Source organism: Pan troglodytes, chromosome 15 (assembly GCF_028858775.2).
Source record: "Pan troglodytes isolate AG18354 chromosome 15, NHGRI_mPanTro3-v2.0_pri, whole genome shotgun sequence".
Taxonomy (NCBI): Eukaryota; Metazoa; Chordata; class Mammalia; order Primates; family Hominidae; genus Pan; species Pan troglodytes.
Window position 1 is genome coordinate 39,217,929 of NC_072413.2, and position 11,432 is coordinate 39,229,360.

At 31.8% G+C, this 11,432-nt stretch overlaps 1 long non-coding RNA gene across 1 annotated transcript in view; it reads left to right on the plus strand.

Annotated features, from left to right (window-relative positions):
• The window catches only part of LOC104002019 (uncharacterized), a 69,176-nt gene extending 60,302 nt beyond the window's left edge, over window positions 1-8,874 (plus strand). Inside the window, exon 4 of the long non-coding RNA XR_674042.5 lies at window positions 8,603-8,874. This is a non-coding gene — a long non-coding RNA (uncharacterized LOC104002019). The remainder of the gene's footprint in view (window positions 1-8,602) is intronic.
• Window positions 8,875-11,432: the final 2,558 nt, after the last annotated feature.

An 11,432-nucleotide genomic window follows, 5' to 3' on the forward strand; every position in this document is an offset into this window, starting at 1 on the left:
CATTACCACATTCTTGACCCTCCTATCCTTTCTCACATTTAAATATATCATTTACCTGCTCTTTTCTCTGAATCTTTTTGGTGATTAGATCTATCTGCTACAACTTAAGCTCCTAATAAACACCTAATTGATATTTCATTAAATATTACAGAGGAAATATTCCCTTTAACTGGTTCATTTTATACTAGAATTATTCATCTGTATTAACTCCAACCTTCAATCTTCTAAAAATCAGGCTCTCACCACAAATTACTAGGATGCTTCTGTAGAAACCATTTCACCCTGTGGGCATAACTGAGTTCACCAGGGTGAACAATTGATATAGGAGCTATTCTCACCTCAGTAGTCAGTCTGTTTGTTCTTTTCAAACATTCTCCAGCCTGCTTCTCAGGAATTATTCATTTCTATTAAGAGAATTCCACTAATCTCAAAGGATGGATAATTGGCTTATTCCTGATGTGATAAATTAGACAATATGTTCCTCACCAGAGTTTAGTTCTTAAGTGGAAAGCAGACTTTCAATCGACTACTTTATGTACTCTGTCTTGTATTTATGATGCAGTTACTAGAACTTTCAATATATAAAAAACCCCTACCACTCCAGAGGACCATGTTTCCTTGGGAATTATACCTGGAAACATGAAAAATAAGGAAAGCACAGACAACTCAGGATTGCTTCCTAAAAGAGAATAGATTTTCTTCATGTGCACTTTTGGGCTGCTATTCCAACAACAAGTGTATAAGCAACAATAAAAATTGATCCAGATTTTATCATTGAATTTCGCAGAACTGAAAAACAACTATTGATTTTGCTCTAGGGGCCAAGCTTATATACATTAACCAGGATCCAATCACAGCCCTGGATTTATTTTTGCTGAGGCAAGAAAGGGAATAGTTCATATTTTACGTTGCATCAATATAAATGTCACTGGTCAGGTGAAACAACGTACATATAAACTTAAAGAAAAGTCATCTGTCTTCCTATAATTAAGCTTAATTGATCATAGACATATTATGTTCTAAACTTAGCAATTTAGATATATATATACACTCATTATTTTAGAGGAATTAATAATGACTCTGCTTCTGATCATTTCTTTTATTTCATTTGGAAATGTATTCTTTCCAGAGTCTTAAATGCCTGTATGTATCCATTTTACATTGGATTATTCCTGAGTTCATGCTGCAATAATAAAAAACAACAAAAATATTCAGCACTTATTTTAGTCTACCTAAAACCAATAATATCTGTACAAATTTTGACAGACTGTGACTTTCTATTGATGTGTAATTTACATATAATAATATTTACCCTTTCAAGTAAAAATCAGTGTTTTTAGTGTATTCACAAAGATGTGCAGCTATTACCACTAAACAATTCCAGAATATTTTCTATTTGTATATTATTTACTATATCTTCTTTAGAGGAATATCTATTCAGATTCTTTGCCAATTATTAAATTTGGTTGTCTCTTTAATATGGAATTATGGATATTCCTTCTAACTTCTGGATAAAAGTACCTTTTATAGATATGTGATTTCAAATATTTTCCCATTCTGTCAATGCCTTTTTTCATTTTCTTTATAGTGTCTGCTGAAATACAGTTTTAATTTTAATATTGATTTTGTAATTTATCTTTTCTCTTTTCCTTGATAATGAAGTCCAATTTATGTTTTTTTCCACTGGTGTTTTTGCTTTTATATCTAAGAAATTTTAGCCTAATCCAAGATCATAAATATTTTCTCAAATATTTTCTTCCAGGAGTTTTTTTTTAGTTTTAATTTTTATATTTAATTTTATGATCCATTTTAGTTAATTTTTGTGTATAATGGAAAACAAAGATCTGTCTTCATGGTTTTGCATGTAGGCATCTAGTTTTATTCCAGAACCATTTGTTAGAAAGACTACTTTATCCCCATTGAATTAACTTGGCAGCCTTGTTGAAAATCAATTGACCATAAAATAATGGGTTAATTTATGGGCAATAAAATTCTATTTTATTGATTTATATGTCTATCTTTATGCCAGTACCACAGAGTCTTTCTTATATTAGCTTTATAATGGTAAACCCTCAAGGTTAGCCAGAGGTGGGAATTTAGGGCCTTATCAGGCCTTTCATCTAGGTTATATAATTTGTTGGAATCCAGTTGTTCATGATATTTCCTTGTATAGTTATTTCTGCAGTCAGTAATAATGATCATTCCTTTATTTTTGACTTTTGCAATTTGTCTTTTTTCTTTTGCTTGGTAATTCTAGCTAAAGGTTTATCAATTAAATTGATCTTTTAAAAGAACTAACTGCTAATATTACTGATTTTCTTATTGCTTTTCTATTTAGAATTTCTTTAAACTCTGCTTAAATTATTAATATTTTCTTTTTTTCCTGCTTGCTTTGGATTTGATTTGTCATCTTATTCTAGTTTTCTAAGGTGGAAAGTTCTGTTATGGATTTGATTTTTTCTTTTTTAATATCTATATTTTCAGCTATAAATTGTTCCTCTAAGCATTGTTTTAGTTTCCTCCCATAAGTTTTAGTGTGTTATGCTTTCATTTTCCTTCATCTCAACGTAGTTTATAATTTCTCTTCTGATTTCTTATTTGACTTGTTTAGTATTTAAAGTGTCTGGTTTATTTTCACACGTATTTAAATTTTCCATATTTCCTTCTGCCATTGATTTCTAATGCCATTAAACCAAGGTCAGTGAATTTCAACCATTTCAAAAAATATTTCTTTATTTATTTTTAATTGGCAGTAATTATACTTATGGGATAGAATGTTATGTTTTGATCTTCGTATACATTATAGAAAAATTTAATGAAGCTAATTAGCATATCCATTATCTCACGAACTTATTATAGTTTTATGGTAAGAACATTAAAAATCCATTATTTTAGCAATTTTAAAACATTAAATACATTATCATGAACTGTGGTCATGATGAAGTGCAATTGATCATGAAAACTTATTCTTGCCATCTAACTGAAACCTTGTACACTTTGACCAATATCTTCTCTTCCCATTCCCCCCGTCAAACCACCACAGCCGCTGGTAATAACTTTCTACACTCGGCCTCTGTGAAATCGATGTCTTTAGATTCCACATGTAAGTGAGATCATACATTATTTTATCTCTCTGTGTCTCGCTTATTTCACTTGACATAAAGTTTACCAGTTCTATGTTGTCACAAATGAGAAAAATGTCATTTTTTAAAAAAAGCTGTGTAGTATTCCATTGTGTATATATACTGCATTTAAAAAGTTTATTCACTCATTGATAGACACTTAGATTGCTCCATCCTTGGCCATTGTAAATAATGCTGCAAATAACATGAGTGGACAGATATATCTTTAATATAAAAATTTCAATTCTTTTGTATATATTCCAGTAATGGAATTGTTGATCATATGGTAGTTCTCTTTTTAGGTTTTTGAGGAAATTCCATACTATTTTCAAAAATGCTTGTACTAGTTAACATCCCCAACAGTGTACAAGGACTCCATTTACTTCAGGTACTCACCAACACTTGTTATATTTTGTCTTTTTTGTAATAGTCATTCAAAAGAGCCTGATAAAATATCTCATAGTGATTTTTATTTCCATTTATTTGATGATTAGAGAGGTTGAGCATTTTTTAACATATCTTTTGACCATTCATATGTCTTCTCTTGAGATACGTCTGGCCAGGTTCTTTGCTAATTTTATAATCAGGATATTTATTTTCTTGCTGTTGAATTATTTAGTTCTTTATATATTTTAGATTTTTGTCCTTTATCAGAGATATATGGTTTGCTATTATGTTCTCTTAATCTGTGGGTTGTCTGTTCACTTTGTTCATTGTTTAGTTTGAAGAAGCTTTTTAGTTTCATGCAATCAATTCTTAAAATTTATGGAGGCTTTTTTTTGTTCTTTCCTGTAGAATGTTTCATATTTATTAGAGAAGGATGTATATTCTGCTGTGTTTTTTTGACATGTTCTATAGATATCTCTTAGGTCTAAGTAGTTTATCATGTTTTTTACATCTTCTATTTGAGTATTGACATTCTGTCTTATTATAGCTATTATTTCAAGGTGAGCATTCAAATATCCAATTATTGTTATTGAAATATATGCTAATCCCTTCAGTTCTGTCAATTTTGCTCTCTATGTATTGGATCTCTGTTGTTAGATGCACATAGGTTTATAATTGGTACACCTCTTGATTTACCCTTTTATCATTACAATTTTTCAATCTATATTAACGATTTTTGTCTTAGAATACTGAAAACTATTACAGCCACTGTAGCTCTATGTTGGTCATGCTTACATGGTATATCATTTTCCATTTTTTTTGTTTTTAAACTATTTGTGATTTTTTTAAATTTTATTTTAGATTGAAGAGGTACATATGCAGGTTTCTTATCTGGGTGTATTTCATGATGATGACGTCTGTGGTACAAATTATCCCATCACTCAAGTACTGTGCATAACACCTAATAGTTTTTCAATGGCTACCCCCATCCCTACCTCTGCCTACTAGTAGTCCCAAGTTTCTATCGTTGCCACCTTTATGTCCATGAATATGTAGTGTTTAGTTCCCACTTGTAAGTGGGAACATATCATATTTGGTTTTCTGTTCTTGCATTTATTCTCTTAGGATAATGGCCTCCAGGTGCATCCATGTTGCTGCAAAAAGCATGAATGATTTCATTCTTTTTTTCTGACTATGTATCCCATTGGCTGAGCCAGCACAGAGCTTATGCCTGTAAATAAGGATCAAATTTATACCTGGCTATATTGCCTGCTCCCAGCTATTACCTATAAGTATCATCTTCTGGCTTGTAGGTCACACTGCACAGTCCAGTATAAAACATGCCAGAAGAATTGCCAAAACACTCTACCTGGCATTCCCTACAGTCACACTCTCTGGGGAAGGGAAAAAGGGAAAGAAAGAAAGCAATAATATTATAGAGAAAGAAAGAACAAAAAAAATTACTTTCATGAAAATAATTACAAAAAAATACAAGTATCAGTGTCTCTACAAGAGAGGGAACCAGCACAAAAATTCTGGCACCATGAAAAATCTAACTGTACTGACACTACCAAAGGATCACACTAGATATCCAGCAATGACCTCTAGCCAAAATGGAAACTCAGAAATGACAAATAATTTAAAGCATGGACAGCAAGGAAGCTCAGCAAGATCCAAGACAATGTTGAAAATCAACACAAGGAAACTTCTAAAGTAACCCAGAAAATGAAAGAAGAGATAAACATCTTAAAACAAAATCACCCAAAGCTTCTAAAATTGAAAAACTCATGTAAGGAATCTCAAACTACAATTAAAAGCTTTATCAATAGACAGGACCAAGCAGAAGAAATAATTTCAAAGCTTTAAGACCAGACTTTTTTTTAACTTTTATTTTAAGTCCAGAGGCACAGGTACACATTTGTCACATAGGTAAACTTCTGTTATGAGGGTGTGTTGTACAGATTATTTTATCACCCAAGTATTAAGCCTAGTACTCATTAGTGGTTTTGCTTGATCCTCTCCCTCCTTTCACCCTCCACTCTCCAAAAAGGCCCCAGTGTGCGTTTTTCCCTCTATGTGAAGATCACTGTTTTGAACCAATCCAGTCAGACAAAATAAATTAAGAAGAATTTTTAAAAATAAACTCTCCAAGAAATATGGGATTATGCAAAGTGACCAGACCTATGAATTATTGGAATTCCTGAGAGAAAAGGAGAAAAAGCAAACAACCTGGAAAACATACTTGAGGGAATAATTCAAGAAAATTTTTCTAATCTTGCTAAAGAGGTAGACATACAGATATAAGAAATCCAGAGAACACTTGAGAGATACTATATGAAACATTCATAACCAAGGCACATAGCCACCAGACTGTCCAAAGTCAATGCTTAAGAGAAAATCTTAAAGGCAGCTCTTTGTGATTTTGAATCTAATATATATGCCTCTTATAGATAGCATATAGTTGAATTATATTGCATTTTAAAATCCATTTTACTACTCTCTGTTTTTTAGTGGGAGTGTTTAGTTCACGTACCTTTTTATATAAATTTGTGGGGTTCAAGTGTTTTGTTACATGCATAGATTGCAAAGTGGTGAGGTCAGGGTTTTTAGGGTATCCATATCACCCGAATACTGTACATTGAACCCACTTAGTAATGTCTTATGCTCCACTCCATCACCCTCATTCCTCTGAGTCACCATTATCTAGCATTGCACAATCTACAGCCACATGTAAGCATTATTTAGTTCCCACTTATAAGTAAGAACATGAGGTATTCATCTTTCTTTGTCTGACTTGTTTCATCTAAGATAATGGCCTACAGTTCTATTCATGTTGCTGCAAAATATGTGATTTCATTCTTTTTATGGCTGAATAGTATTCCATTGTGTATATATACCACCTTTTCTTTAACCTGTTATCCATTGATGAACACCTAGGTTAATTCCATATCTTTGCTATTGTAAATAGTACAGCAATAAACACACCGGTATAGGTATCTATTTGATATGTTTTCTTTTCCTTTGTGTAGTCACTCAGTCATGGGATTGCTAGATGAAATGGTACTTCTATTTTTAATTCTTTGAGAAATCTTCATATTTTTATAGAGGTTGTACTAGTTTACATTCAGACCAACAGTGTATAAGCATTCTCTTTTCTTCGAATCCTTGCCAACATGTTATTTTTTGTTTTTCTAATAATAGCTATTCTGACTGGTGTAAGATTATATCTCACTGTGGTTTTAACTTGCATTTTTCTGATGATTAGTGATGTTGAGAATCTTTTCATATACCTGTTGATCATTTGTATATCTTCTTTTGAAAAATATATATTCATGACCTTTTCCCATTTTTAAAATAGTATTATTTGTTTTTGCTTTTGTTGTTGTTGAGTTGTTCGAGTTCTTGCAAATTCTGGATATTAGTCCCCTGTCAGATGCATAGTTTGCACATATTTTCTTCCATTCTGAAAGCAGTCTGTTCACCCTGTTGATTCTTTCTTTGGCTGTGCAGAAGCTTTTTAGTTTAATTAAATCTAATTTGTCTATTTTTGTTTTTGCTGCCTGTACTATTGTGGTCCTAATCATAAGTTCTTTGCCTAGACAAATGTCCAAAAGAAATTCCTTTGGTTTTTCTTCTAGTATTTTTATAATATGGGGTCTTCCATCGAACTTAATCCATCTGAGTTGATTTTTCATAGATGGTGAGACATAGGGGTCCAATTGTATTCTTCTGCATATTGCAAGCCAATTTTGCTAGTACCATTTATTGAAAAGGTTATCTTTTCCCTGATGAATGTTCTTGTTAATTTTTTCAAGATCAGAAGGCTGTAAATATGTGGCTTTATTTTTGAATTCTCTGTTCCGTTCCATTGATCTGTGTGTCTAATAGGAGTACCATGCTGTTTTGGATACTATTAATTTGGTAAATCTGGCAGTGGAATGTTTCTAGCTTTGTTTTTTGGTAGTGGAATGCCTCCAGCTTTGTTTTTTAATTTCGATTGTTCTGGCTCTTGGGCTTTTTTATGGTTCCATATGAATGTAGAATAGATTTTTTTTTCTAATTGTGTGGAAAATGACATATTTTCATGGAAATTGCATTGAATCTGTAGATTGAAATTGTCATTTTAATATTATTAATTCCTCTAAGAGTATGGGATGCTTTTCCATTTGTTTGTGTCATCTAGAGTTTATTTCAGCAGTTTTATAGTTTTTCTTGTAGAGCTGTTTCACCTCCTTTGTTAAGTATATTCCTAAGTATTTGTTTTTGTAGCTATTGTAAATGGGATTGCCTTCTTGATTTAGTTTTCACCTGGATTGTTATTGGTGTATAGACACACTACTGCTTTTTGTATGTTTATTTTGAATCCTTAAACTTACCTTATCAAATCTAGGAGTTTTTTCATAGGGTCTTCAGGATTTTATATTTATGGCTTCTGCATTCACAAATTCAACCAAGAGCACATCAAAAATTAGGAAAAATAGAATAAAATAGAATGCAAATGAAAGAATAAAGATAACAACTATTTACCTAGTATTTACAGTGTTGTAGGTATTATGAGTAATCTGAAGGTGATATTAAAAGGGGTAACATATAAATTTAGTAAATCATGTGAAGAACAAAATGTGAGTCAATAAATTATTTAATGTATTATTATTCAAATATATAAATTTTGTCACCATGTTAAATAATATACTCACTCATCTAAACTGATAATTTCTTTAGTAATCCACTAGTCAGTTTATTTGCTGTAATTCTCAATAAAAGTGAGAGAGTAACTCATATATGCTGACAATCATTTAATATTTTTAGTTATAAGTTAAATAGTTTGAATTACAAAACCAGCTTACTCAAATAACTTGGCATGTAGCTAAACATACAATTGCCAATTGCTTATCTTTTTTTTTTTTTTTTTTTCTTTTTTGAGACGAAGTTTCACTCTGTTACCCAGGCTGGGGTTCTGTGGCTCCATCAGGGCTCACTGCAGCTTTGACCTCTTGGACTCAAGGGAACCTCCCACCTCAGCCTCCTGAGTAGCTGGGACCACAGGCATGCACCACTAAGCCCAGTTAATTTTTGTTTGTTTGTTTCTGTAGAAATGGTATTTCCTTGTGTTGCCCATGCTGGTCTGCAATTCCTGAGCTCAAGTGATCCATCTACCTTGGCCTCCAAAAGTGCTGGGATTACAGGCGTGAGCCACCATGCTCAGCCTGCTCATCATTATTTATATCAACTTCAGTCCTAAGGATTATGCTTTTCCTTGTGTAGGATTTACTAAAAAGAGTCTTTTCTTTGGGTTAAACTATTTTGTGACTTTTCTATAAAAACATAACGAGACTAGGATTATAGAATATGACTCCTGTGTTGCATAGCTTCTCAATGAAAGGAAATATTGAAGATAAATAAAAGAACAAATTGCATATAAGATAAATTAAATTAAATACATCATGAACCACTGGAATTGATTAAGTAATATTTATGTTGTGTTTTTTCTCTCATGATTTTCATCTGAATTTTCACAGAGCAAGTCAGAGACAGTAATCTCATTATAATGGTATTAAAACACCACTCTTAAACACAAACCGTTTTGAAATTCTTACTTTACAATAACACTCAAGGTTAGCATTAGAAAAAGCATGGAAAAAATGATCCTTACTGGTACCTTAAAAAATCCTTTCTGCAAAAAAAGTAGCCATGCTACCAACTAATAGATCTTTATTATCTTCAGGTTTTATTAGTTGGGGCTATAGTCATGGCAAGAATATAGATCTAAACACAAAGAATGTTATTACTTCATCAACCGTAAGAAAAGTTACTCTGCAATGATCCTTAATGAGGCTTGCTTTATAATGTTTCTGATTAAGTAATTGCATATACATTGACACACACACTCAAATGCACTCATCCCACGCTGAACTCTCCATTATTATCTCTGTTACTTAGGAATGCTGTAGCGGATACTGGGGTTTCTCTGTAACCTTCTTTCCACTATCCACCGATTGTGTAGCACATAGTTGAATTGGCATGCCTAGTCCCTCAGCTTCAACACTTAAAACATTCGGGATTATCCTATGCTTTCTGCCACCATTGATTTTTTCTTATAACCCAGGCAGAAAACAAGTGGTGTGTGGTGACATTGGCTTAACCACAGAAAATGGTTCAGATTTGGTTCAATGCATTTGAATTTCAGAAAATTGACTTAGAACATTAAAACAGAGATTTCTTTCTTCCTGATGTAATTTGTAACTTAAAGCCTGAATCTTCTAAAATCACTCAATTATTTGAGGGAAGCCACTGGAGGATAGAGCTGACACAGAAAGGAAAGAATATGTAGTTGATACAAACATAAAATAAAATAACAAGGATCCTGATTAAAGAACAAACGCCTGAAAACGCTTTAGGTATCCTTTGCTCCTTCATTTGGTTTTAGTAGGTTTACCATTTAATCAAATTTTGATGACAGGAGATACAATAAATTACATATGACTATTGTTTTAAATATTAAGAAATCCATGCTTAAGAACATATTATATATCCATTGTCTACATAAAACCTTTTCCTTGATTAATACACTTTGTCTAGGTAAGGACAGGAGTTGAATATTCCATTTATAGTTGAATTTCACATGTCTTTAACTTCTAGTAAAAATAAAGTTTCTACCAATAAAAGATAATATGCACCTAGTAGTATTTAATATTCACATTAGCCAGTCATAAATACTGTAGACAATTCAGTCATATGAGGTTCATCTAGCTCCAAGGACTGTTTAACTTAGTTGTAGAAATATATGGTAGTTTTGTCCAAGAGCAAGTATCCTTTATAATGTAACTGTGACCAAGGCCCAATTCACAATTTTAAAAAAAATTTATATATTAGTGTGGATTTACACTGCTATATAAATATGTTTTAGTCTGTTTGATATACCAGTGTAGCTCATGAATTGATAATTAATAATGTTAAAAAATACATTACATTTTCCTTTTATTAAAAGTATATACAAAATCACAAAATCACTGATCCATTACTTTCTTCTGCTCTTTAAAATTAGTGCTAAAATAAATGTAACTACATTCTGGTTACAGTCATTTAAACTGAAAATTATTCTGTTATTATCTTGTCAGCAACCTTCTCTAAATCCATATATTTCAAGTTAAAGAGGTAGGAAAAGTAAGAAATGTTTACATTCAATTTCGAAAGAAAGCTATGAAGAAATTGAGTTTAAGTGCTATTCAGTTAAAATGACTATGGGTGATTGACTATGCTTGGGTGATTCATATTGTATGGTTCATTTGCTTTCTAAAACTAGGTAATTGTTCAAAGTCACTTATTTATTTTAATAAAACGTTATTTCCTATTTAATCTGTATTGGTCACTGACATAGAAGCGACAAGTGCAGAGTGAAATAGAACCTAGTCCCTGTCTTCCAAAGTCTTATATTCTTCACTGCTGGGAGGCTGTGAACTTTCACAAGTGCATGATCATTAATGATCAAGATGCTGCTCTGTTGCTATAGACTCTGTTCCTTCGGTCCTCTGGCCCTTTAGCCTGTGGTTAAATTGTCTACCATCTCTTTCTGCTTACATAATTCTACACTATAAAATTTGTAACGATCAGTGGAGGTAAAATGTATTAATCTTTCAAAAAATTATGCATGCACATTTTTATATTGTGATTGCATATTATATGGTCTTATTTAGGTGGTAAAAAATTTTTAATTTTTAGTAATATTGGAAATGTTGCTAAATATTTTATGGTGGCATTAATATATTCATTTATACAATAATTATTTATTGAATAGCTACTTTATGACAGATGCTGTTCTACCTGCAGTCAAGTCAATTCACTGTTGATTATTTTCTTTAAAATCTAATCAAATAGGAAAATACATACTTCAGGAAATAAAATAGTGCAGAGATAATGACTTGC